The sequence below is a fragment of the Macaca thibetana genome, chromosome 11 (genome assembly GCF_024542745.1).
Source record: "Macaca thibetana thibetana isolate TM-01 chromosome 11, ASM2454274v1, whole genome shotgun sequence".
NCBI lineage: Eukaryota > Metazoa > Chordata > Mammalia > Primates > Cercopithecidae > Macaca > Macaca thibetana.
This window is the reverse complement of record NC_065588.1, coordinates 12,225,311-12,240,086: the sequence shown is the minus strand read 5'-3', so window position 1 is coordinate 12,240,086 and position 14,776 is coordinate 12,225,311. Positions and strand designations below refer to the sequence as shown.

Below are 14,776 nucleotides of genomic sequence, written 5' to 3'. Positions count from 1 at the left end.
AAATGACATGTAGTAAAGCAGCAGCCCAAACCTAACAGAACCAAGATGCGATGAAAGCAACCTCTGGTCATCCCCACTGCTCATTGTACGCCAATGATTACACACCATTACACTGGTGTGCTAGAAGACACTCACTCCTACAGCCCCACGGCAGTTTACAAATGTTATGGCAATGTCTGCAAGCTACCCTATATTGTCTGAAATGGGAGAAACCCTCAGTTCTGGGAACTCGCCACCGTTTTCCCAGAAAATTCACGAAGAATTCACTTTTGGTTTAGCATATGATCAAGAAATACCCGTACACTCAATCAAGCAGCCCATGCCACTGCTCTGCCTATGGAGCAGCACCCCTCCCTTTTTTTTTTTTTTTTTTTTTTTTGTCTTTTTGAGATGGAGTTTTGCTCTTATTGCCCAGGCTGGAGTGCAATGGCGCAATCGTGGCTCACCGCAACCTCCGCCTCCCCAGGTTTAAGCAATTCTCCTGCCTCAGCCTCCTGAGTAGCTTGGATTACAGGCATGCGCCACCACGCCCGGCTGATTTTGTATTTTTAGGAGAGACGGGGTTTCTCCATGTTGGTCAGGCTGTTCTGGAACTCCCGACCTCTGGTGATCCGCCTGCCTCAGCCTCCCAAAGTGCTGGGATTACAGGCATGAGCCACTGTGCCCGGTACCCCCCTTTTATTCCTTAACTTACTTAATACACTTGCTTTCATTTTGCTTTGTTGGCTCACTCTTGAATTCCTGTGGGAAGCCAAGAACCCATGTGGCCTCCTAGGCTGAACCCCAGTTTTGGGATTCACCCTGTGATAGTGAGACCCCATCTCTTGTTATTATTATTATTTTTTAATTAGCCAGGCATGACTCACACATGTAGTGCTAGCTACTCAGGGAGCTGAGGTGGGAGGATCACTGCAGACCAGGTATTCAAGACCAGCTAGACAACGTAGCATGGTGGCACATGCCTGTAGTCCTAGCTACTTGGTGGTCTGAGGCAGGAAGATTGCTTGAGCCCAGGAGTTCAAGGAGGCAGTAAGCTAGGATCATGCTATTGTAGTTTAGCCTGGGTGACAGAGTAAGACCCTGTCTCAAAACAAGAAGAAAAACCCTGTCTCAAAACAACAAACAAACAAAACAAACAAACAATAAACCCACAAATGCATATAAGCAATAATAAAATCACATCACATAGTATGGACTACTGGAGTTCTGAGTTACTAACTAAACAATGTTGGTTGCAGAAACCATTGAGAATCCTGAAGTGTCTTGGTCACGCACAGTGGCTCATACCTGCAATCCCAGCACTTTGGGAAGCTGAGGCAGGAGGACGGACTGTGTCCCGGAGTTTGAAACCAGCCTGGGTAACATGGCGAGACCCCATCACTACAAAAAAATAAAAAGTTAGCTGGGCGTGATGGAGCACACCTGGAGTCTCAGCTACTCAGGAGACTGAGGTGGGAGGATTTCTTGAGCCCAGGAGGGGACCAGGGGGTTGAGGCTGCAATGAGCCATGATCACACCACTGCACTCAGCCTGGGTGACAGAGCCAGACCCTGTCTCAAAAAAAAAAAAAAAAAAAAAAATCCTGAAAGGTTTTGGCAAGGCAACTATTAACACAGGGAAGGGACAAACCCCTATGGAAGCTGAGGAGAGCAACTGTCCACATCTCATTCAACTATGCTATCTCCACGCCTGACAAGCTGACTACGGACACGTCACAACACATGTTAGATATTAAACAGCAGAAACAAAAACCTCTTTTCTCCCGATCCTAAACACAGACGTGCTGTTGTAGAAAACTTGTAAAACAGCGCACATAATAAGGATTGCCCTCATGCAGTCATTCAGCGCGAAATGCTGCTAAAAATTTGGCGGACGTCTCTTCTTTTCTTTGAGAAAAAGCAGACACAGGACAAACTCTCTGCCCTCCCCCTCTCTATGAGGAAAGACAGGATGATTCTCCTTTTTCCTTCAGACAGAGTCTCGCTCTGTTGCCCAGGCTGGAGTGCAGTGGCACAATGTCGGCTCACTGCAACCTCTGCCTCCCAGGTCCAAGCTATTCTCCCACCTCAGCCTCCACAGTAGCTGGAATTACAGGCATGTGCCACCACGGCCGGCTTATTTTTGGATTCTTAATAAAGACAGGGTTTCACTATTTTGGCCAGACTGGTCTCCAACTCCTGAGCTCAAGATATTCGTCTGCCTCAGTCTCCCAAAAGTGCTGGGATTACAGGTGTGAGCCACCACGCCCAGCCGTCATAACTTCTAATAAACTTATTTCGTAAATAAAAATCTTTTTTTTTTTTTTTTTTTTTTGAGACGGAGTCTCACTCTGTCCCCCTTGTTGGAGTGCAGTGGCCGGATCTCAGCTCACTGCAAGCTCCGCCTCCCGGGTTCAGGCCATTCTCCTGCCTCAGCCTCCCGAGTAGCTGGGACTACAGGCGCCCGCCACCTCGCCCGGCTAGTTTTTTTTTTTTTGTATTTTTTTAGTAGAGACGGGGTTTCACTGTGTTAGCCAGGATGGTCTCGATCTCCTGACCTCGTGATCCACCCGTCTCGGCCTCCCAAAGTGCTGGGATTACAGGCTTGAGCCACCGCGCCCGGCCAATAAAAATCTTTAGTGGCTGCATCATTCCAGTGAATGATAGCATAAAAAATATTCAGCCAGTGGAGAATCTCTTGAACCCGGGAGGCGGAGGTTGCAGTGAGCTGAGATCGTGCCACTGCACTCCAGCCTGGGTGACAGAGGGAGACTCAGTCTCCAAAACATAAAAATCAAAATCAAATAAAAGAAAATAATTCAGCCAGGCAACTATTTTTAAATGTTTTGTTTGTCGCCGGGCGCGGTGGCTCACGCCTGTAATCCCAGCACTTTGGGAGGCCGAGGCAGGCAGATCACAAGGTCAGGAGATCAAGACCATCCCGGCTAACACAGCAAAACCCTGTCTCTACTAAAAATACAGAAAATTAGCCGGGTGTGGTGGTGGGCGCCTGTAGTCCCAGCTACCTGGGAGGCTGAGGCAGGAGAATGGTGTGAACCTGGGAGGTGGAGGTTGCAGTGAGCCGAGATCGTGCCACTGTACTCCAGCCTGGGCAACAGAGCGAGACTCCGTCTCAAAATAATACTAATAATATTAATGCTTTGTTTGTCTTCAGGTGCTTACTGTTACAAATAATGCTGCAGGGTATAGCTTTTCATCTTTGCTCACATTTTCCATTATTTCCTGAGAAATGATGCCTGAGAGTGGAATTACTTGGTGTGAATATTTTTGAAACTGTTATATATGCTTTCAATTCACTTTAATCTATGATTCTGGAATTGATTTATATCATCACTGGAAATACATCTTAGATTAAAATGCCTAAGAGTGGCCGGGCGCGGTGGCTCAAGCCTGTAATCCCAGCACTCTGGGAGGCCGAGGCGGGCGGATCACGAGGTCAGGAGATCGAGACCATCCTGGCTAACACGGTGAAACCCCGTCTCTACTAAAAAAAAATACAAAAAACTAGCCGGGTGAGGTGGCGGGCGCCTGTAGTCCCAGCTATTCGGGAGGCTGAGGCAGGAGAATGGCGTAAACCCGGGAGGCGGAGCTTGCAGTGAGCTGAGATCCGGCCACTGCACTCCAGCCCGGGCGACAAAGCGAGACTCCGTCTCAAAAAAAAAAAAAAAAAAAAAAAAAAAAAAAAATGCCTAAGAGTTTGAATAATATAGATAGAAAGCCCATCCTCAGGAAAACGGTGGGGTTTTTACCCATCACTACGAGTAACCATATAAGACTTGAAAGTCCAGATGAGCAGATTTTAGAGTGGACACCAGATTATTTTGGGGCTATGACATTTATCCTTGTTTTGATTTCAATGATGAAACTCAATGAAATAAGATCAGAGATGAAACGAAGCAACAAAAGGCTGTGACTGGTTGAAATGAAAGATTTGGGAAAAGGAGCAGAGGAGAAGCACCATTCATTAAGCACATCTGTGAAGGGGTCAAGATGTCACCCCCCGAAAAGTACACCACTTTAACCTTATTTTGAGCTGAAGGCAATGAAGATGAAGCAGACACAAGAAAAGCTCTCGGCCAGGCGCGGTGGCTCACGCCTGTAATCTCAGCACTTTGGGAGGCCGAGGTGGGTGGATCATCTGAGGTTAGGAGTTCAAGACCAGCCTGGCCAACATGGTGAAACCCCATCTCTACTAAAAATACAAAAATTAGCTGGGCACAGTGGCAGGTGCCTGTATTCTCAACTACTTGAGAGGCCGGGGCAGGAGAATCGCTTGAATCTGGGTGGCAGAGGTTGCAGTGAGCCAAGATTGTGCCACTGCACTTCAGCCTGGGCAACAGAGCAAGACTTTGCCTCAAAAAAAAAAAAAAAAAGAAAGAAAGAAAGAGAAACTCTCTGCTCCCCATGTCTCCCTAGCAGGGAGGACAGGAAGATTCTCAATCACTGGCGACAACTCTGGACTCCTAAGCAGCCCAGAGATGGCACTGGAGGAACCTACATAACCAGCCTCACTACGGCGATCTTTATCTTCCATCACTTTCCCCATCTACTTACCTTCCCACAGTTTGCCACCTCCAGAAGCCTAACGCTCTTTCCCTTTGTCTTGTCACTTCTTTTTTTGTTTGTTTGTTTGAGATGGAGTCTCACTTTGTTGCCCAGCCTGGAGTGAAGTGGTGCGATCTCAGCTCACTGCAACCTCCGCCTCCCAGGTTCAAGTGATTCTCCTGCCTCAGCCTTCAAAGTAGCTTAGATTACAGGTGCACGCCATCATGCCCAGCTAATTTTTGTATTTTTGTAGAGACAGTGTTTCTCCATGTTGGCCAGGCTGGTCTTGAACTCCTGACTTCAAGTGATCCGCCTGCCTCGGCCTCCCAAAGTGCTGGGATTACAAGCATGAGCCACGGCGCCCGGCTTGTCTTGTCACTTCTTTACAAATTGATGTTTTTTTAAAAGGTGCTCTATAAGCCCAAGTTCTGATCACTCCTTTGAGTTACTCATCGTTGAGCGATGCTGTGTGTATGCAAGTGTTAATAATAAACTTCTGTTTGTTTCTCTTTTGTTAATCACTTTTGTCAGTCTAATTTGCAGGGCCCCAGCCAAAAAACCTAGGAGGGTAGAGGAAAAATAAATTTTCTTCTCCCCATACCTGTAAGAAGATCCTCTAATTTGTGGTTTGAGTGAAGACAAAATAACAGAAGGACTGAAGTGATAGTGCTGTGTTGGCGATAACTCGCCTGGCCAGAGACGAGATGGAACATGTTCTTGGTCCGGAGATCACAGGGGCACCAAGGCAGGATGTAATTGTGATAGGAGATCTGACTTCCGTGACTTCCATGGAAGACTCCTGATAAACAAAGGTCATTTCGCACTTGATGCTAATATCATCTCTCAAGTCAAAGGAAGCCACGGTGATAAACATTGTTCTATCCTTGCATTTGGCTGACAAAGAGGCACTGGCTGGTCTCATAGAAGCAATGGGAACCTTGGAGAAAGAACGTTCATCTCACTGTAAAACTGGAGATGGTTGAGAGAGAATTCTGAGCCTAGTTGGGAAAATTTTTAGAGAAAAGATAGGCATGCTTTCATGGCCGTGGCTCCAAAGAGGCCTCACAATAAGAGTTCTTATTTTACTGAGTCCATGGCAATTATTAACTCAGCTGTGCAGTAGGCACTACGGTTATGCCCATTTTACAGATGAAGAAACGGAGATACAAAAGAGTTAAGCAGGTGGGATATGCTGGCTCACACCTGTAATCTCAGTGCTTTTGGGAAGCAGATTGCATGAGTCCAGGTGTTTGAGACTAGCCTGGGTAACATAGTGAGGTCCCATCTCCACAAAAAAATAAAAAAATAATAATAATAAAAAATTAGCCAGGCATGGTACTGCATGCCTGTAGTCCCAGCTACTCTGAAGGCTGAGGTGGGAGGATCACTTGAGCCCAGGAGTTCAAGGCTGCAGTGATCAAACCACTGCACTCCAGCCTGGGTGACAGAACTGTCTCAAAAAAAAAAAAAAAGAAAAAAATGTCACACATGGTAGCTCATGCCTGTAATCCCAGCACTTTGGGAGACTGAGGCAGGTGGATCACTTGAGGTCAGGAATTAGAGAACAACCTGGCCAACATGGTAAAACCCTGTCTCTATTAAAAATACAAAAATTAGCCAAGCGTGGTGGCACATGGCTGTAACCCCAGCTACTCAGGAGGCTGAGGCAGGAGAATCGCTTGAACCCAGGAGGCAGAGGTTGCAGTGAGCTGGCATCATGCCACTGCACTCCAGCCTGGGCAACAGAGACTCTGTCTGAAAAAAAAAAAAAAAAAAAAAAAAAGAGTCCGGGCATGGTGACTCACACTTGTAAGCCCAGCACTTTGGGAGGCCGAGGCGGGCAGATCACCTGAGGTCAAGAGTTCGAGAACAGCCTGGTCAATGTGGTGAAACCTCATTGGTACTAAAAATACAAAAAAAAAAAAAGCTGGGTGTGGTTGGCACGCGCCTGTAGTCCCAGCTACTCAGGGAGGCTGAGGCAGGAGAATTGCTTGAACCCAGGATGGGGAGGTTGCAGTGAGCCAAGATGGAGCCACTGTACTCCAGCCTGGGTGACACAGAGAGACTCCATCTCAAAAAAAAAAAAGAAAAGAAAAACAAAAAAAGTGTTAAGTAAAATTGCCCAGGGTCACACATGAGGCAAAGCTGGAATTTGAGGGAGCCCAGGCAGTCTATCTTTAAAGCCCATGATGCTAACCACTAAACCTGACCATCTTCTTCACATGATTCAGATGCACCCTGGTTTGTTGATGTTCGTCACCTCTTTTCTGGACTTGCTATTACTGCTTTTTGACTTTGGTGTAGGGAAAAATGGAAAGATTTGCAACGGGCAAAGAGATTACTAGATATCCTTTCAATGGAATGTTAGCGCCTTTGGGGATTATCTGATTTTATAGAGATAAGCCTATTTATTTGCTTTTCATTAGGCTATTTTACAACTCCTTAGAAACAAGTTAACATATAGAAAACTGATAGTAATGCAAATAATTCCTTGCATATTAAAATGCAAATAGTCTCCCGTGGAATGCCATTGTTTATTGTCCTGTAGATATTAACCAGTTTTTCCAGTTTTGCCTGCTTGTAAATGTAGTTTGGTATTTCTTTTTTATTTTTTGAGATGGAGTCTCGCTCTGTCGCCCAGGCTGGAGTGCAGTGGTGCAATCTCTGCTCACTGCAAGCTCCGCCTCCTGTGTTCACGCCATTCTCCTGCCTCAGCCTCCTGAGTAGCTGGGACTACAGGCGCCCGCCACCGTGCCCGGCTAATTTTTTGTATTTTTAGTAGAGGTGGGGTTTCACCGTGGTCTCGATCTCCTGACCTCATGATCCGCCCGCCTCGGCCTCCCAAAGTGCTGGGATTACAGGCGTGAGCCACTGCGCCCAGTTTTATTTCAGTATTTCTTATCTGACTATAAATGTGTGGTAGTTGGAGTTTTCTCCTTTGAGCTGGTTTTAATATTTTGCTGGCTCAAGTTAAATGAGTTAAATAAAATATTTGCCACATGTTCTTTTATGTCATGTGAGAGTCATGATTTTCTCCTTAAAAAATAATCTTTAACATTGGTTAAATCACTTAAATTACCTGGGCCTCAGGTCCCCTTCAGCCTCTTTGATTACATTCTTAATTGATTGAGATGCATCTAGGTAGAGATCTCAAGGTTCTCTCACTGACTGTGTTTTGTTTTTGTTTTGAGATGGAGTTTCACTCTTGTCGCCCAGGCTGGAGTGCAGTGGCGAAATCTCGGCTCACTGCAACCTCTGAGGCCTTACAGGTTCAAGCGATTCTCCTGCCTCAGCCTCCTGAGTAGCTGGGATTACAGGCGCCTACCACCATGCCCAGCTAACTTTTATATTTTTAGTAGGAACGGGGTTTCACCATGTTGGTCAGGCTGGTCTTGAACTCCTGACCTCAGGTGATCCACCCACCTCGGCCCCCCAAAGTGCTGGGATTACAAGAGCCGTGAGCCACCATGCCCAGCCTATTGACTGTGTTTTAATCAATGGCTCAGTTATTTACAGATAATACAGGTAACAATAGAGCATAGGACCAGGTTCCTCAGGCACAGTCTTGGAGTCAAATTCTGCTTCTGCTTCTGCTTCTTACTGTAGATGAGGGGTTTAGGGAGTGATCTGGAGAAAGAAGCAAAAAGGATGCTTGATTGCGAGGCTAAAAAGGAAGCTCTTGGATAAGCTCTCACTTTAAATGTATACAAATAGTGCCCACAGGAGATGTTAAAGAAAAATTTCCTGTTGATACTTGTTAAAATGGTAAGGCAGATTTTATCCGGGATTAGTGTAGGGACATCTGCAGGAGGGTCTTGCTATCAAGGAGAGAAGCTGGGCTCAACTCCGAATGCAGCACAGTAAGTGGCGATTCGTAGCCAAGGAGTAAGGTGGGGTCAGTGGGTGGAAAATTACTAAGGAGAAACACTGGGAGTCAGGGGATTCTGGCTAAGCTGACCTGGTGCGATTCTTACTGATGACCAGGCAGGGTGATCAGACATCGCCTGGGGGATGATGAGGGATGAGGAATTTGATCAGATTTGAGGGTGATCAGATATTGGGGGTGGGGGCATGCCCAAGGATGGGGCCTAACCGGGCTCAGAGGAGCCTGACTAAAGTTTGGTCAGGGACACAGTCTTTGTCAGTGGCTATGAAAACACAAATATGAAAGCGTGTGATAGGCCTGGAATAAGAGCACTAGACTGAACGGAGCTTCTTGAAAATGTTAATGACAGAAGAAGGGATTTTGCTGTTTATTCTCAACAACAGAAGGCAGAGACAAGGCAGAACCGCTCTGAGTCCATTTGACTTCTGTCTTCTCTACCAAGGAAAACACTGTCAGTTGGAAATGACTGAGAGAAGTTGAAGCTTTCTGCCTGTGAGAAGAGGGCACGGGTGGGTTTCGCACCTGTAAGTGAATCTCTGGCCCAGAGTAGGGAGACCGAGGGCCATCACTGAGTGGTATCCGAGGACTGCAGGTGGCTTGCATTGTTTCAGCAAGTTGGCGGGTCTCAAAAACCCTGCACCGATGTTAATTCCTGCAAAATCTGAAACTGAGTTATTAAATGGATGATTTATGAACTGTTAGGATGGTGAGTTTCTTGTGCTCCTGGAGAGTAGGTCAGCGCAAAGGAATCCCATCTCTCACGGATCAGGGGTGTCTTTGATGAAGTGCACGTTCCCTCTAGCAAGGCTTCTCACAAAGACCTCCTGAGATGCACGTGAACGAGGTGAATTGCTGGCGAGATGAAACTGTAATTACAAAACTTTTCAGATGGTTTCCCACGTATATGTACTTGAATTGTGCGTTGATGGAATGAAGGCCGTGGCCTTTCTGGATTGTTTACTTTTTCATCTCCTCTCTTTCCTAGATGTGTGAGTGGGAGCAAATTGTTCAACCTCTCCAGCCCTCAATATTTTGTGAAAAATGCCTCAATCTCTAACTGTTTATGACTCTATGAGTAATCACTTCATACACACCTGGAGGGATGTCATTTTCCTCCGAATTCTCTCCCTGATTCTGTTTCATCATTTTTCTTTTTTTGAGATGGAGTCTTGCTCTGTCGCCAGGCTGGAGTGCAGTGGCACAATCTCGGATTGCTACAACCTCTACCTCCTGGGTTCAAGCGATTCTTCTGACTCAGCCTCCCGAGTAGCTGGGACTACAGGTGTGTGCCACCATGCCTGGCTAATTTTGTATTTTTAGTAGAGACGGGGTTTCACCACGTTGGCCAGGCTGGTCTCGATCTCCTGACCTCGTGATCCACCCACCTCAGCCTCCCAAAGTGCTGGGATTATAGGCGTGAGCCACTGCGCCTGGCCCGTTTCTTCATTTTTCATGATTGACTTAGATTATAACGAATGTGTAGAAGATGTGAGGACGCTGGAGAGAATATAGATAAAAGGTCAGGCCCTGGAGTCAGATAATCCTAGGTATGAGTCTTGCGTCAATCCCTTCCTAATTGGATTTTTTTTTCTTTTTTTTTTTGAGATGGAGTCTCACTCTGTCACCCAGGCTGGAATGCAGTGGCACGATCTCGGCTCACTGCAACCTCCACCTCCTGGGTCCAAGCAATTCTCCTGCCTCAGCCTCCCAAGTAGCTGAGATTACAGGCATGCGCCACCACGCCTGGCTAATTTTTTGTATTTTTAGTATATATGGGGTTTCTCCGTGTTGGCCAGGCTGGTCTCGAACTCCTGACTTCAGGTGATCCACCCATCTTGGCTTTCCAAAGTGCTGGGATTACAGGCATGAGCTACCGCACCCAGCCCCTAATTGGATTTTGAGCAAGCTTCTTAACTTCACTAGACTTGGTTTCCTATCCTATTAAGTGAGAATAATATTTAACTTTGTATAAAGACTAAATGATTATATAAGGTATTATATTAAACAAACAAACAAACACGTAGTAGGGTGTCTGGCACAAAGTCAGGGCCCCCATAACTGTCAACTGTTTTTGTTTATGTTATTACTAAGCTGGGAGAGGTGACATTAGGTAACATATGTTTTAAAATTATTGTAGGGTGAAACTATGAGCTAAAACCTAGAATTTTATAGGGTTCAATGTAAAACCCAACATTTAGGTTGAACTGATCAGCTGCACGTGAACAGAATGGGAGAGACCTGGCTTAAGAGTGGCTCATGTCAAACGCATTTAGAGATTTTTAGGTGATTGTCAGCTCCACTTTAATCATCAGTATGCGGTTCCAAGGAAGCCAATGTTGTCTGAGGTTGCGTTAATGAGAATGCAGAATAAGTTATAGTGTTGGCCGGGCGTGGTGGCTCACGCCTGTAATCCCAGCACTTTGGGAGGCCAAGGCGGGTGGATCACCTGTGGTTGAAATTTCGAGACCAGCCTAACCAACATGCAGAAACCCCATCTCTACTAAAAACACAAAATTAGTCGGGTGTGGTGGCACATGCCTGTAATCCCAGCTACTAGGGAGGCTGGGGCAGGAGAATTGCTTGAACCCAGGAGGTGGAGGTTGTGGCGAGCCGAGATTGCACCACTGCACTCCAGCCTGGGCAACAAGAGTGAAACTTCGTCTCAAAAAAAGAAAAAGAAAAAGAAGAAAAAGTTATAGTGCCATCGTAACCTTGTCCTGGTGTAGACTGTGTCCCCTGAGCTGTGTTCAGCCCGGCCCTTGTGTTTTTTGAGGAAGAAAAGCAGGCAATGAGACTGCTTGCCTTCAAATCCCAGCTCTGCTCTTAGATTAGCGCTAAGAACTTGGGCAAGTTATTTAACCTTTCTGTGCCTCTGCTTTCTAATTTGTAAAATGAGAATAATGAAAATTGCATCCATCTCACAGGGCTGCTATGAGGATTCAGTGGGATGTAAATGTAAAGTGTTTGGAAACATGTAAGGTGTTTCCAAAGGTGTTTGACTCACTGACATGCTGGAGAAGTGTTGGTGGTAGTGCTGGTGGTACCATCATCATCGTCATTCTAAGGACATTGTCCATGTCCCCGAGGGACCTGATCAGAATGGTGATAGGTGCTGCATCAGTGAGACAAGAATACTGAATTCATGAACCCTCTTGCTCTTCTACTACCCTTGCCCCAAACACACTCCCTTGATATGGGCAGGCTTCTCACTTTTAGGCTTTGGTGTAAGTTGGAGTGCTCAGACATATACTCCTTTTGGTCTCTATCACTAAATTTTAGAAATCATCTCATTCAGGGCCCTCATTTTAGATATGGTCAAGGTCGAATAGAAGCTAAGAAACCAAGGTCCTGATCCTGCAATCCCACTTCTGGGTATTTATCCAAAGACGTTAAAATCAGTATGTTGAAGAGACAGCTGAACCCCCATGTTCATTGCAACATGATTTACAATAGCCAAGATATGGAATCAATCTAGGTGTCCATCAACAGATGAATGAATAAAGCAAATGTGGTATATATACACAATAGAATACCATGCAGCCCTAAACAGGGGTGAAATCTGTGATTTGGGACAAGATGGATGAATCTGGAGGACATTACGCTAAGTGAAATAAGCCAGGCACAGAAAGACAAGTATTGCATGATCTCATTCATGGGTGGAATCTGAGAAAGTTGATCTCATAGAAGTGGAGAGTGGTTACCAGGGACTGGGGGTGGAGGGATTGTTGGGAAAAGCAGAGAGGTTGGTCAAAGGCTACACAGTTTCAGTTAGACAAGAGGAATAAGCTTTACTGATCAACTGCACAGCATGGTAACGATAGTAAGTAATAATGTATTCTACATTTCAAAATTGCTAAAAGTAGATTTTAAATGTTTCTACTGCAAAAAATAGTAAGTTTGTGAGGTGATGGGTTTGCTAATTAGCCTGATTTAATCATTCCACATTGTAAACCTATATCAAAACATCGAATTGTACTCCATAAACATATATTATTACTACTTGTTAATGAAAAATAAAAGTAAAATGAAAAACAAAGGAAAAAGAGAAAAAACCTCAAAAAAGAAAAAGAAAACAAGGTCCTGAGCCCTGTCCTGTTTTCCTTCCACTCACTACCCACCTCCTCCTCACATCTGATTGCTGAAGTCTCTCCAACTCCAACTCAGTTCCACTCCTTCTTACAGCCTTTCCAGCTCCTCCACGGTGAGCTGGGCTACCCTTTCCCCATGCCTATACCATCGTAAGTTGTGCGTAGCTATTACAGTACTTACAGTCTTTGTTTTAGTGTCCATCATCTATGCCTCTCTCTTCACCCTGCTTGCCTAAAGAGCAAGGAGATAATATTCACTTTAGAGTCCCACTTGGCACAAGCATGGTGCTTTGCATGTATTAGACCATCATGAAACGCTCATTGAATTGGGTATTAAGATTGTGTCATGTGGACTATTTATCTTAGAAGAGAGAAGATTTAGGAGGAATGGAATTGACTCTCATGGAAGGATTCGATTCAGCTACCTAGTGCCAGAGAGCAGAATGGGGACCAGCGGCTGAAAGTCACCAGGGGGTAAATTTGATCCGGCTGTGTGGGGCGGATTCTTCCCAGTGACAACCATTTAACGAGGAGATGGGTGCCTCATGAGAGGTGAGTTGAGGGCATTCAAGCAGAGGCAGGATGGCCACTGTCAGGAATGGGGTAGAGGGGAACCCTGGGGATTCCCTGTTTATTAGCTGAGTTTCAACATTAATAGAAACCTTGGTGATGTTTTAGGTTCACATGTAGCTACAGACTACAGCAGATGCATGGGGTACCTGATACGCTAACAGGGTTGAGATAGGCCCAGCACTGCACAGTAGACCTGAGTCTGGCTTAGGTTCATTCTTGGCTCCTGCTAGTCTAGTCTGCAAGAAGCTGTACTCGCAAAAGGCCAGCTCCTTTACCCACCATCTCCATTTCTTAACCCCTCCCTCACTCTTATACACCCTGCTCACTGCTGTCTGGTGGCCCTACGAGGTCAATTTCATGCTGCACTTTACTATAGTGAAAAGTCCTGAGTTTCATCTAAAAGCATTTGATGTGTCTCAAGTTAAATTCTAAAACCTTTCAGTTTAGCTTCAGTTTATGGTGCTATTCAATCTTTATCAAGCACTTCCCCCAAAACGTCCTAAATCCATCTCTTATGCAAGCTTCCACAGGCTGCATGAGGCCCAGGATGGCTTTGAATGTGGCCCAACACAAATTCATAAACATTTTACAACATTATGAGATTTATGCACGGCCATTCTTTTTTCTTTTTTACTTTTTTCCTTTTCTTTTCTTTTCTTTTTAGCTCATCAGCTATTATTAGTGTTAGTGTGTTTTATGCGTGGCCCAAGACAATTTTTCTTCCAATGTGGCCCAGGGAAGCCAGAAGATTGGACACTCCTGTAAATAGGCTCTTAGGCTCGAAGCTATAGTTTTTATAGTTCTGCCTATTCTATTTCCTTCTCAAATTATGGGTCTCACGATTCCTTTTCAATTTCGGTCCCAGATCTACTCCTACAAGCTTCTGGCTAAAACCTTTCTGTTTTTGCAGACTCCTCACTAATGAGAAGGTCCCCCTTGGCATTTTGCTCTTAGGATCTAGTTTTCCATATTTTTGAGGCTCTTTCAAGACTGCTGTCCAGCCTTTGCATGCCAGGGCGTTGGTCATGACCTCCTATTGAACCCTACCTCCTCCCAAGTCCATCTAGGTCTCTTTACAACACAGTTTTGCTCCCCCACCCTTGGCCCTGAGTGTTTCTGACACCTGGCCTCATTCCTAAGGTTCTTGCTCAGGGAGGTCAGTAGAATATCTGCCATATATCAACCTGATAAATGGATTGTCTCCCAAGCATCTTCCTTCACACATTAAATTTTAGGACATATCAAACTTAAGAGTGGACTCTATTTCAAAAGCATGTTTAGAAGGAACTTATGTAGCACTCACATTTTCCCCTTGCGTATATAACATTCTTGTAGGTGGTCAGTTCTGCCAAGCGAGTCCAGGGGAGCCCATTTAGCCTCTAGGATGAAGTGAAAGCACTGGAACCTTAGAATCTTTGGGAGTAATAATAGTGGGATAGAATACAACTGCAGTGTAGAACAGTGTTTCTACGGGAAACTATTTTTAGAGTTCCGCCTTGGATTGCTGGGACTCCTTTTTTTTTTTTTTTTTTTTTTTTAGATGGAGTATCGCTCTATCGCCCAGGTTGGAGTGCAGTGGTGCGACCTCAGCTCACTGCAACCTCTGCCTCCTGAGTTCAAGCAATTCTCCTGCTTCAGCCTCCTGAGTAGCTGGGGCTGCAGGCGCTCGCCACTAGGTTCGGCTC

The 14,776-nt window shown here is 45.4% G+C and overlaps 1 protein-coding gene across 3 annotated transcripts in view; it reads right to left on the bottom strand.

Annotated features, from left to right (window-relative positions):
- The window catches only part of BCL2L14 (BCL2 like 14), a 45,124-nt gene extending 30,616 nt beyond the window's left edge, over positions 1-14,508 (bottom strand). Inside the window, exons 1-3 of one of the 3 annotated variants that reach the window (XM_050748252.1) lie at positions 14,395-14,492; positions 12,700-12,750; positions 1,288-1,380 (exon numbers count right to left, since the gene is read on the bottom strand). The gene's annotated coding sequence lies outside the window, so the exon portion shown is untranslated. Of the gene's footprint in view, positions 1-1,287; positions 1,381-12,699; positions 12,751-14,394 lie in introns of all 3 variants that reach the window. The other 2 variants (XM_050748253.1, XM_050748251.1) reach the window with 2 other exon arrangements.
- Positions 14,509-14,776: the final 268 nt, after the last annotated feature.